Source organism: Physeter macrocephalus, chromosome 16 (assembly GCF_002837175.3).
Source record: "Physeter macrocephalus isolate SW-GA chromosome 16, ASM283717v5, whole genome shotgun sequence".
NCBI classification, from domain to species: domain Eukaryota; kingdom Metazoa; phylum Chordata; class Mammalia; order Artiodactyla; family Physeteridae; genus Physeter; species Physeter macrocephalus.
The window spans coordinates 81765943-81778224 of record NC_041229.1 but is presented as its reverse complement, the minus strand read 5'-3'; the positions used below and the strand labels follow the sequence as shown (position 1 = coordinate 81778224).

The window sequence follows — 12282 nt, the reverse complement described above, 5'->3', positions numbered from 1 at the left end:
AACAGTATTTGATTTGAAAAAGAAATGGTTCCAGCAAATAGTCCCCCACAGAAGATTCTGAGGTTGATTTAGTTTCAGTCTAGACCTTGAATACGATGCTGAGCTTCTTGACAGTCAGAAACCAGATGCCAGTTGTTCTTGTTTCTATTGCCATGTAACTAATTACCCCAGAACTTAATTGCACAAAACAACAATTTTATTTTATTTCTGATTTTGTGGATCAGGAATTTGGGAAAGGCTCATCAGGTTGATTCATGCATAGAGTGTCTCATGCATTTTTATTCAGATGTCAACTGGGGCTGCAGTCATCTGAAGGCTCAAGTAGGCTTAAGGTCCTACACCAGGAGTTAGCAAATCTTTTCTCCAAAGGGATAACTAGTAAATATTTTCGTTTCATGGACTATGTGGTCTCTGCCAAAATTACTCAGTTCTGCCATTTTAGTACAAAAGTAGTCATAAATGTCATGTAACCAAATTCATATGTCTATTTATTTTAATAAAATAACTTTAAAAATAGGCAGAAGGTTGATTTGGCCCATGGTCTGCGATTTGCTAATTCCTATCTTAGATGCATCATTCAGATGATTGGAAGTTGCTGCTGGCTATGATACTGGCAGTGTTGACAGTAACACCTGCATGTAGATCCTCCATCATAAATGGGCTTAGAGTAGTCAAACATCTTATATAGAAACCGGCTTCCCATACCTCAAGAGAACAAAGTGAATGTTCCTCATTCCATCTGAGCCATGGAAATTAAAAAGTAATTTCTCTCACTCTAACATCATCATCACCATTAACAATAACCACAAAAGAATTAAAGAAAAATGGACGAGAAGAAGTATTTGAAAAAACAGTGGCTAAGAACTTTCAAGACGTTAATAACAAACACAAAGTCACAAACCCAGGAAGCTCAGAGGACAGCAAGCAGGGTTATACAACAACAAAAAGACCCTTAGATATATTGTATTCAAACTGCAGAAAACCAAAGATAGAGAAAAAAAAATCTTAAGAATAGTTAGAAAAGAATACCTTATCTATAAAAGAAAAAAGATAAGAATTAAAGTAATCCTTTCATCAGAAAACAGGCTAACAATAAGACAGTGGAGGAAATATTTAAGTTTTGAAAGAAAAAACAATCTAGAATTCTATTTAAAATTTTTTAATATTTGTCCTTTATTCTTTTTAAATTGAGGTATAATTGACATATAACATATTAGTTTCAAGTGTACAATATATGATTCAATATTTATATACGTTACAAAATGGTCACCACAGTAAGTCTAATTAACATCCATCACCATACATTGTTACAATTTTTTAATTTATAGTTGATTTACAATATTGTGTTAGTTTCAGGTGTACAGCTTCAGATTCTTTTCCATTATTGGTTATTACAAGATATTGAATATAGTTCCCTGTGCTATACAGTAAATCCTTGTTGTTATATATAGCGGTGTGTAGAATTCTATATCCAGCAAAAATTATCCCTCAAAAGTATAGGAGAAATAAAGATTTTCTCAGACAAACAAAAACAACATACTCTGCAAGAAATGTTAAAAGAAGTTTTTTTGGGAGAAGGAATATAATATAGGGGCAAAACTTAGATCTACATAAAGAAAGGAACAGCATTAAATAAGGAATAATATAAGGTAAAATCAAATATTATTTTTCCTTTTCTTAATTGATCTAAACAATAAGTGTTCAAAATAATAATAGTAACAATGTGTTGTGTGATTATAGCATAGGGATAAGTAAAATTAACAACAGTGATGTTATAAGGGAGGATTTGGAAATACTATAATATGATATTGTAAGATATATACTATACATGAGGATAGTGTAGCTATAGTGTCACTGAAGGTGGAGTTAGTCTGGTAAAAATGTATATTAAAATTTTTAATGCAAGATTTAAAACATTTATAAAGAAGTATAATTAACATACTAAGAGGGGAGATAAATTGGAATCATATAAAATGTTCAATTATAACCAGAGAAGACAAAAATAGAGAAAAAAGAAAAAGAACAAATGCTACAAATAGAAAATAGTTACAAACATGGTAGATAGTAATCCAACTAAACTAATAATCACTTTAAATGTGTATGGTCTGAATACACATATTAAAAGGCAGACTGTCAGACTGGATAAAACAAAAACAAAAGACCCAACTATACTTTGTTTACAAGAGACACATTTTAAATATAAATAAACAAATAGGTGCATATAACGAGGTAGAAAAAGATATACCATATTAACACTAATCTAAAGATCTTAAGAAAGCCAGGGTAGTAATTAATTCCAAAGAAAGCAAATATCAGAACAAAGAAATTTATAAGGTTTAAAGAGGAGAATTATAAAAGGGAAAAATTTCCAAGGAGGTATAACAATCTTTAACATGTATGCCCCAAACAACAGAGTGGCATAACATGTGAGCCCCAAACTGGTAGAACTGAAAGGAAGAAGATACAAATACACAATTGATTTTGAGTCTTCAGCATTCCTCTTTAAGCAAATGATAGATCAAGCTATCAGAAAATCAGTAAAAACACAGCTGATGTGAACAGCACTATCAATCAACTTGACCTAATTGACATTTACAAAATATTCCTTTTAATAACAGCAGCATACACATTCTTCTCAAGCTCATATGTAATATTCACCAATATAGATCTCATTCTGGACTAAAAACCCCCAATACTTTAAAATGACAGAAATCATGCAAAGCAAATTCTCAGAAAATGTGCAATTAAACCAGAAATTAATAACAGAAAGATAGCTGAAAAATACCAAAATATTTGGAAATTAAGCAACAATCTTTGAAATAACCCTCTGGCCAAAGTGGAAGAGGAACACAAATTTTTAAATATTTTAAATTAAAACAAAAATAAAAATGCAACTATCAAAATTTGTGGGATGTTGTGAAAGTAGTGCTTAGAAGGAAATTTATATAATTAAATGCATATATTAGAAAAGAAGAAAGATCTAAAAATCAATAATCTATGCTTACATTTTAGGACTAGTGAAAAAGAGCAAGTTAAGCCTAAAACAGGAAGGGAAAAATGATAATAAAAATTAGAAAATAAATCAATAAAAATAAAGCAGAAATTCAAAACAAATTAAAAATAGGGGAAAAAATAAATGAAAGTAAAAACAGGTTCTTTTGCAAAGATCAATAAAATTGATAATCCTCTAGCTGGGTTGACCAAGACAAAATAGAGAAGATATAAATCACCAATAATGAAATGAAAGAGGGATCATTACTACTGGTCCCATGGACATCAAAAGGATAATAAAGGAATACTGCAAACAACTCCACAAATTTGATAAACTAGATGAAATGGGCTGATTCTTTGAAAGACACAAGCTACCAAACTTACACAAGGAGAAACTGATACTATAAGTAGGCTGATGTCTACTAAAGAAAGTGAATCAAAAATGAGTAAGTTTTCAAAGAAGAAAGCATCAGACCTGGATGGTTTCTTTGGTAAATTACACCAAATATTTATGAAGAAATAATACCAATTCTCCAACATTTTTTTCTAGAAAATAGAAGAGAGAACACAGGTGGAGACTACACTCAGATGGAATTAAATGGTTCCTTAAGCATGGTTGGGCAATGGTAAAGCCCTTCTTGTGATGGTGATAGAAATATCTTTTTGGTCAAACTGCTGAGTTCAAAGCCTCATGAGTCTCTTCTTGTGAATCCCCTCCCGGGTGACTAATATCCCAAGAATTTGAAAGGAGTTTGGCATAAGAGAGGCAGAATGAGAAATGGAAAATAAACGGACCTTGAAGAGAATCAGAAACAGACTTTTAATGGCTATATAAGCTTGGGCATATATTTTAATTTCTGTGAGCCTCAATTCCTTCATCTGCCAAATGGTGTTATTAAAGAAGCATCTTGGGATTTCCCTGATGGTGCAGTGGTTAAGAATCTGCCTGCCAATGCAGGGGACACGGGTTCGAGCCCTGGTCCAGGAAGATCCCACATGCCGCAGAGCAACTAAGCCTCTGTGCCACAACTACTGAGCCTGCGCTCTAGAGCCCATGAGCCACAACTACTGAGCCCATGTGCCACAACTGCTGAAGCCTGTGAGCCTAGAGCCCATGCTCCACAACAAGAGAAGCCACTGCAATGAGAAGTTCCTGCAATGCAATGAAGAGTAGCCCCTGCTCGCTGCAACTAGAGAAAGCTTGCACGCAGCAACGAAGACCCAATGGAGGCAAAAATAAAATAAATAAATACATTTTTAAAAATGAAGCTTCTTATAGAATCACAGTAAGGGTTACATACGACATATCTAAATATAAACATGTATATTACATTATAAATAATGGACTGCTATTGTTATCACCACCATCATCAACGTGCCAAGGTGATACCTACAGCTACGAAACATAATTCTTATGGATATAGTACCATTGAATTATTCTCCCTAGTTCCTTAACAATAATAAAATAATGATAACAGAAATAACAACTACTACTATAATGACAGCACTAAGAATGCTTATTGAGCACTAACTAAGCAATAGGCCCTATACCAAGTGGCATATGTGTTTCATGTGTACTTCCCACAACGTTATCTATTCAAAGGGCATGACCAGGGTCTGGCTTCACTAGATGGTGGAAATGATAGTTTAATAGGGACATCTTGTGAGACATAAACAACCTAAGATTAGATGTAGCCACTCATAAATTTTCTTTCGTTAAATCATTACATATAAACCAAAACGGAAAATTCAGTTTTGCAATGCAGTATGGTATTCATAAAAGGCTACCAAGTTCCCAAAGAGATTAATCTACTTCTAACTCTGAAAAACAGTATAACAATCAGGAACCACCAGGCTTTATATTTCTAACTTATTTAGTATTCTCTAATATTTATTAAAAGAAACATGAGCAGGATGATTTCTATTGGTTGAGCATTAATTGAAAGAAAAAATACTGATGTTTTGTAAGGCTGGCAGGTTATTTTTAAAGAAAGGTAAAAATTGAAAAACACTTCTTTATCTCTCAAAGGTATTTATATAATTTATTTAAAATAGTTTTTTTCTTTACCTGATAATATTTTTAAAATCTTTGTTAAACTTCCCTTGGAAAAATGATAATATAAATTATTTCTTGTACATACCAGAATGCTATTAAAAATAATGTGCATGGCTTGTTCTCTTTCTTCAGGAGGCTTATTAGTTTTTTCTCACATAGTATCCAGCTTAGTCTAAAGTGGTAGCATCAAGAGGGAGCATGGAGGATGGCTCTTAAAGTCAGACTTTTTTCGTTTAATTTTGTTTTTTATAAATATTTTCCAATTTTATTGAGATATAATTAATGCATACACTGTATAAGTTCAAGGTATATGATATAAAGATTTGATAAATGTATATATGGCAAAGTTATTACCACAGTGTTAACAGCCATCACCTCACATAGTTACAAATGAACTTTTCCTTGTGATGAAAACTTTTTAAGATCTACTATCTTAGCAACTTTCAAATATATAATACAGTATTATTAACTGTAGTCACCATGCTGTACATTATATCCCCCAAAACTTTCTTGTCTTATAACTGGAAGTTTGTGCCTTTTGACCACCTCCACCCAATGTCCCCACTCCCACGCCTCTGGAAACCACTAATCTGATCTCTGTTTCTATGAGTATGTTTTTTTCAGATTTCACATATAAGTGAGCTCTTACAATATTTGTCTTTCTCTGTCTGAAAAGTCAAACTTCAATTTCAATATAAACCTAACCAAGTCTATGCTCTGTGACTGGGTAAATTGCTTAGTGTCTTACTTTTCTCATCTATAAAGTGGTTGTAAGAAGTGTATCCATTGATCAGGGGTATTGAGCTGATTAAAGATATATATTTATGAAGTGTCTACCTTAGTATGTGGCATAGAGACATTCAATAAAGATTAATTCTCTTTTTTCTTCAATTCATAACTGAGCCTTCAGTGTATCTCTTAGAAAAGACAAAAGTGGTTATTCTGACATCAATCCAAATTGGACTTCATATGTATAATTATAAACTATGTGCAAAGGCCCTCTACATAATATTATCCAATGAATATTCATGGCAATACTGAAAGGTATACATCCTTCTCCTCATATAGGTCAGGAAACCATGCTGCAGAGAGCATTAAGCAACTTATTTATGCACACCTAGGAAGTGCTGAAGAAGATCTGATGTCATGCTCCAGAAATTCTGACCTTGAGTTCCCTAACCTGACCTTGAGACCTCTTTAGCTAACCACTTTAACCCTTTCAGGTTGATTGGCAATTTGGTTGCTCTCCCATGGGGTCTGAAACCTCAGGAAGCTTAGTATGGCTTCAAGTCTTCTCTGCCATGCTAGCATCCAGGCTGCCCGTCATTTTATGTGATGATGATCCTGGAAATTCTCTGAAGTTATCACCTTTCAGATCTCCAGAAAGGAAGTGGAAAACAGGTTTCTTATTTTCAACCTTCCACTCATCTGGAGTATTTATTGGCCCCTATCTACCTGGAGGACACTTGAGTTGCAAAAATGAGCAAGTTGTAGCAATTCTCAAACACCCACTAATAACTATATTGCAAAACCGCCATAGGCTAAGTTGACCATTCACAATTTTTAGGTTGTTTTCTTTTGGTAATATCAGGTTGCTCTGATAATTAGGGAGAGAAAAGCCTCTTGGTTCCTTGCCCTTCTCCATTACCAAGTGTTTTCTATAATGTGAACAAGTCTAGAATGATATCTGCCACAGGTATGAACATTTCCTAGCACAGGTCCAAAGGCAGTCATACAACCTGTCCTGCATGCTTAATACTTTCTGCTTTTTGCCCTGTTAAGCCCTCAACAAACCTTGAATGAAAGGTTTATTACGAGGTAAATGCAGAAATGATTCTATGGAAGGATCAGATATGACCATAGGTAGATCACAAAGGATAACTTTGCTCTGGAGAGGACAAGGGGTAAAAACCCAGGCAGTATAAATTTTTAGACCAAATGTACAATTCCAAATTTGGCTGCTGGGCCTATCAGGTTTTTATAATTTTTCAAATTCCATTCATGCAAGAGCAGACATGCCTATACAGTATTTGCATACATCTCATATTTAGAATATTTACTTTCAACCCAGAAGTTGTTTCTTACATCCCTCAGCTAATTTGTTAGTGCATTTTTAGAAATCTTTTGAAGTACTTGCTATGAAGTATTGGGGAAACATGAAACCCTGATCAGGTTTTTTTGGTGCTAACCAACAACCCTTGGAATGTAGATTTATGATTAGGGTGATTTAAATGCTAACTAACTGCCATCTGATTGTAAGTTAAAATTAACTTACCTACACATATATCTAGGTCACCCTATCAGTGTTTTCCAAACTGCGGTTCTCAGTGATCATTAATAAGTAACGAAAACAATTTTGTGTACCAAGAGCAACATTTTTACAAAATGATATGTAATAGAAAAAATGTCAAAATACAGGGACATGAAAAGGAAGGGTAAATACTTCCCTTAAGTGGAGAAAAGGGAACACTCTTGCACTGCTGGTGGGAATGTAAATTGATACAGCCACTATGGAGAACAGTGTGGAGGTTCCTTAAAAAACTACAAATAGAACTACCATACGACCCAGCAATCCCACTACTGGGCATATACCCTGAGAAAACCATAATTCAAAAAGAGTCATGTACCAAAATGTTCATTGCAGCTCTATTTACAATAGCCAGGACATGGAAGCAACCTAAGTGTCCATCAACAGATGAATGGATAAAGAAGATGTGGCACATATATACAATGGAATATTACTCAGCCATAAAAAGAAATGAAACTGAGTTATTTGTAGTGAGGTGGATGGACCTGGAGTCTGTCATACAGAGTGAAGTAAGTCAGAAGGAGAAAAACAAATACCGTATACTAACACATATATATGGAATCTAAGGGAAAAAAATGTCATGAAGGGACTAGGGGTAGGATGGGACTAAAACACAGACCTACTAGAGCATGGACTTGAGGATATGGGGAGGGGGAAGGGTAAGCTGTGACGAAGTGAGAGAGTGGCATGGACATATACCCACCTACCAAACGTAGGGTGGATAGCTAGTGGAAAGCAGTGGCATGGCACAGGGAGATCAGCTAGGTGGTTTGTGACCACCTAGAGGGGTGGGATAGGGAGGGTGGGAGGGAGGGAGACGCAAGAGGGAAGAGATATGGGAACATATGTATATGTATAACTGATTCACTTTGTTGTAAAGCAGAAACTAACACACCATTGTAAAGCAATTATACTCCAATAAAGATGTTAAAAAAAATACTTCCCTTAATATGTTTATATCAGTTATATGTGTATGTGTGTATTGACACTTGCACGTGTGTTTGTGTGTGTGTGTGTGGTGTGTACATACTAAATTTCAGTGTACAATGTACTTCAAACTATGGGTTGGAGTAATAAAAGAAAGGTTGAAAACTACTTATTCTTCCAGAAGTATTTTCAAGTAAATTATAGACAACATAACAATCATACTCTTTGATCTCTTCTCTAAATCTCTTACTCTTCCAGCTCAGAGAGGATTTATCACTTCTAAAAAGAGCAAAAAAAAAACCCTCATGAAGTATTCTAACAAAAATTGCACCTCTTTATAACAGGACTTCTGGGTTTTTTTGTTTTTGTTTTTGTGTGTGTGTGTGTTACGCGGGCCTCTCACTGTTGTGGCCTCTCCCATCGTGGAGCACAGGCTCTGGACGCGCAGGCTCAGCGGCCATGGCTCACGGGCCCAGCTGCTCCGCGGCATGTGGGATCTTCCCGGACCGGGGCACGAACCCGTGTCCCCTGCATCAGCAGGCGGACTCTCAACCACTGCGCCACCAGGGAAGCCCCCAGGACTTCTGGTTTTGAACGCTGAAAATGAAGGGTTTGGATCTTTGGTTCTGCTCTGATCCATTCCTCTTGGACAACAGAAGCCTCATGTCTAATGGTCAAAACTGGTAAAGTCATGAATTTAAAAGAAGTTCATAGAGAAAGCAAACCAACACAGTTTACTATTCACATTATCATCTGAGCTCGCTAGCATATAGTACCACCTTTTTAAGTAACAATTCCAGAAATATCTGGTGGGTATGCATGTGAGGCTGGCTTAAGAAAAGAGTCGGGAAATCTGGAGATGAGAATGGAAAAACGGAGAGAGATTTGGAATATATTAAAAACCTAAAATTGGTAGAATTCATTATGTAGGTGAAGAAAGGGGTTAGGACAACTTTAAGATTTCTGGCTTGAGGGACAGCTTAGGAAGGAAAAGTCCTTAAATGAGAAGGGAAACTCATGTGTCTGTGCGTCTGTGTTGTGTTTCTGTGTGTGTCCAACAGGAATGAAAGTAGAGATCATGTTGACTTTGAGCTATCTGTGGGATACACCATTGGAGATACTCAGCAAACAGCTGTCTGAATGAGTCCACAGATAAAGAGAAAGGCCTGTACTAGAGATACAGTTTAGTGTCATCAGCATATCTGGTGATTGTTGAAGCTCTGGAAGAAAATGAGACTTCTCAGAGAGAAGATGTTGACTTAGACAATTTGAAGGCTAACAATGGAACTTGATTGAGATAACACAGCATTTCAAGCATGAACAGAAGAAACAACCCATTAAGAAAAAATGAAAAATAATAGTGAGATAGGGGAGAAACACAGGGAGAGCTATCTCATAAATCAAGGGAAGACAATTTCAAGAAGGAGAAAGTGTTCAACACTGTCTCATGTCACAGGGGGTCAAGTAATATAAGAACTAAGAACTCGGCAGGGCAGGAATAAAGGCACAGACGTAGAGGATGGACTTGAGGACTCGGGGCTGGGAGAGGAAGCTGGGACGAAGTGAGAGAGTAACACTGACATATATACACTACCAAATGTAAAATGGATGACTAGAAGGAAGCTGCTGCATAGCACAGGGAGATCAGCTTGATGTTTTGTGACGACCTAGAGGGGTGGGATAGGGAGGGTGGGAGGGTGGCTCAAGAGGGAGGGGATATGGGGATAAATGTATACATATAGCTGATTCACTTTGTTGTATAGCAGAAACTAACACAACAATGTAAAGTAATTATACTCCAATAAAGATATTAAAAACAAATCTAAGAACTTTTAGAGTGACAACATGTATATTCCTGGAGGACCTTCAAGACAGCGGAGGAGTAAGACATGGAGATCACCTTCTTCCCCACAAATACATCAGAAATACATCTACATGTGGAACAACTCCTACAGAACACCTACTGAACGCTGGCAGAAGACCTCAAACTTCCCAAAAGAAGGCAGAGCACCACCTAAACAAGCTCCAGAGACGGGTGCGAGGTGCAGCATTCAGCTTGGACACCACAGACAGGCATGAAACGCAAACGCGGCTGCTGCAGCCACCAAGAATACTGTGTGCGAGCAGAGGTCACTATCCACATGCCCCCCTCTGCCCCAGGAGCCTGTGCAGCCCACCACTGCCAGGGTCCTGAGATCCAGGGACAACTACCCCAGGAGAATGCAAGGCACGATTCAGGCTGTTGCAACATCATGCAGGCCTCTGCCGTGGCAGGCTTGCCCTGCATTACAATTCTAACTACCGTACTCATCCCTCCCACTGGCATGGGTGAGCAAGAGACCCCTAATTAGTCCCTGCTTTAACCGCATCCTCTCTGGGCGGGAACAGAAGCCTAAGGGCAATCTCCACGCAGAGGTGGCGTCAAAAGCAAAGCTGAACTCCAGAAGCTGTGCGAAAAAGGAAGAGAAATGAAAATTTCTCGGTGTAGCCTCAGGAGCAGCATATTAAATCCCCACAATCAACTTGAGGTACCCTGCATCTGTGGAATACCTGAATAGACAACAAATCAACCCAAAATTGAGGTGGTGGACTTTGGGAGCAACTGTAGACTGGGGTTTGCTGTCTGCAGCTGACTTGTTTCTGATTTTTATGTTTACCCTGGTAAAGATTTTAGTGCTTGTTACCATTGGTGGATTTGTTTATTAGTTTGGTTCCTCTCTTTTTTCTTTAAATACTTTTAAATCTTTTTATTTTAATAATTTTTAAAATTTTAATTATTTTATTTTATTTTAATTTGTTTTCTTTCTTTTTTTTCTCCCTTTTCTTCTGAGCCGTGTGGCTGACAGGGTCTTGGTGCTCTGGCATGATGACAGGCCTGAGCCTCTGAGGTGGGAGAGCCGAGTTCAAGACATTGGACCAACAGAGACTTACCAGCCCCACGTAATATCAATCTGCGAGAGCTCTCCCAGAGATCTCCATCTCAATGCTAAGACCCAGCTCCACCCACTGGTGGCATCAAAAGCAAAGCTGAACTCCAGAAGCTGTGCGAAAAAGGAAGAGAAAGGAAAATTTCTCGGTGTAGCCTCAGGAGCAGCGTATTAAATCCCCACAATCAACTTGAGGTACCCTGCATCTGTGGAATACCTGAATAGACAACAAATCAACCCAAAATTGAGGTGGTGGACTTTGGGAGCAACTGTAGACTGGGGTTTGCTGTCTGCAGCTGACTTGTTTCTGATTTTTATGTTTACCCTGGTAAAGATTTTAGTGCTTGTTACCATTGGTGGATTTGTTTATTAGTTTGGTTCCTCTCTTCTTTTTTTTCTTTAAATACTTTTAAATCTTTTTATTTTAATAATTTTTAAAATTTTAATTATTTTATTTTAATTTGTTTTCTTTCTTTTTTTTCTCCCTTTTCTTCTGAGCCGTGTGGCTGACAGGGTCTTGGTGCTCTGGCATGATGACAGGCCTGAGCCTCTGAGGTGGGAGAGCCGAGTTCAAGACATTGGACCAACAGAGACTTACCAGCCCCACGTAATATCAATCTGCGAGAGCTCTCCCAGAGATCTCCATCTCAATGCTAAGACCCAGCTCCACCCAATGGCCAGCAAGCTCCAGTGCTGGATTCCCCATGCCAAACAACTAGCAAGACAGGAACAAAACCCCACCCATTAGCAGAGAGGCTGACTAAAATCACACTAAGTTCACAGACATCCCAAAACACACCACTGGACACAGCCCTGCCCACCAGAAAGACAAGATCCAGCAGCACCCACCAGAACAAAGGCACCAGTCCCCTCCAGCAGGAAGCCTACACAAGCCAATGACCCAACCTTACCCACTGGGGGCAGACAGCAAAAACAATGGGAATGATGAACCTGAAGCCTGAGAAAAAGAAACCCCCAAAATAGTAAGTTAAGCAAAATGAGAAGACGGAGAAACACACAGCAGATGAAGGAGCAAGTTAAAAACCCACCAGACCAAACAAATGAAGACGAAA

The 12282-nt window shown here is 37.5% G+C and overlaps 1 long non-coding RNA gene across 2 annotated transcripts in view; it reads left to right on the top strand.

Moving 5' to 3' along the window:
- LOC102982059 (uncharacterized) overlaps positions 1–11262 on the top strand; it is a 155940-nt gene extending 144678 nt beyond the window's left edge. Inside the window, exon 6 of one of the 2 annotated variants that reach the window (XR_003676340.2) lies at positions 11114–11262. This is a non-coding gene — a long non-coding RNA (uncharacterized lncRNA). Of the gene's footprint in view, positions 1–6115; positions 6451–11113 lie in introns of those variants that run through there. The other variant, XR_003676338.2, reaches the window with a different exon arrangement.
- Positions 11263–12282: the final 1020 nt, after the last annotated feature.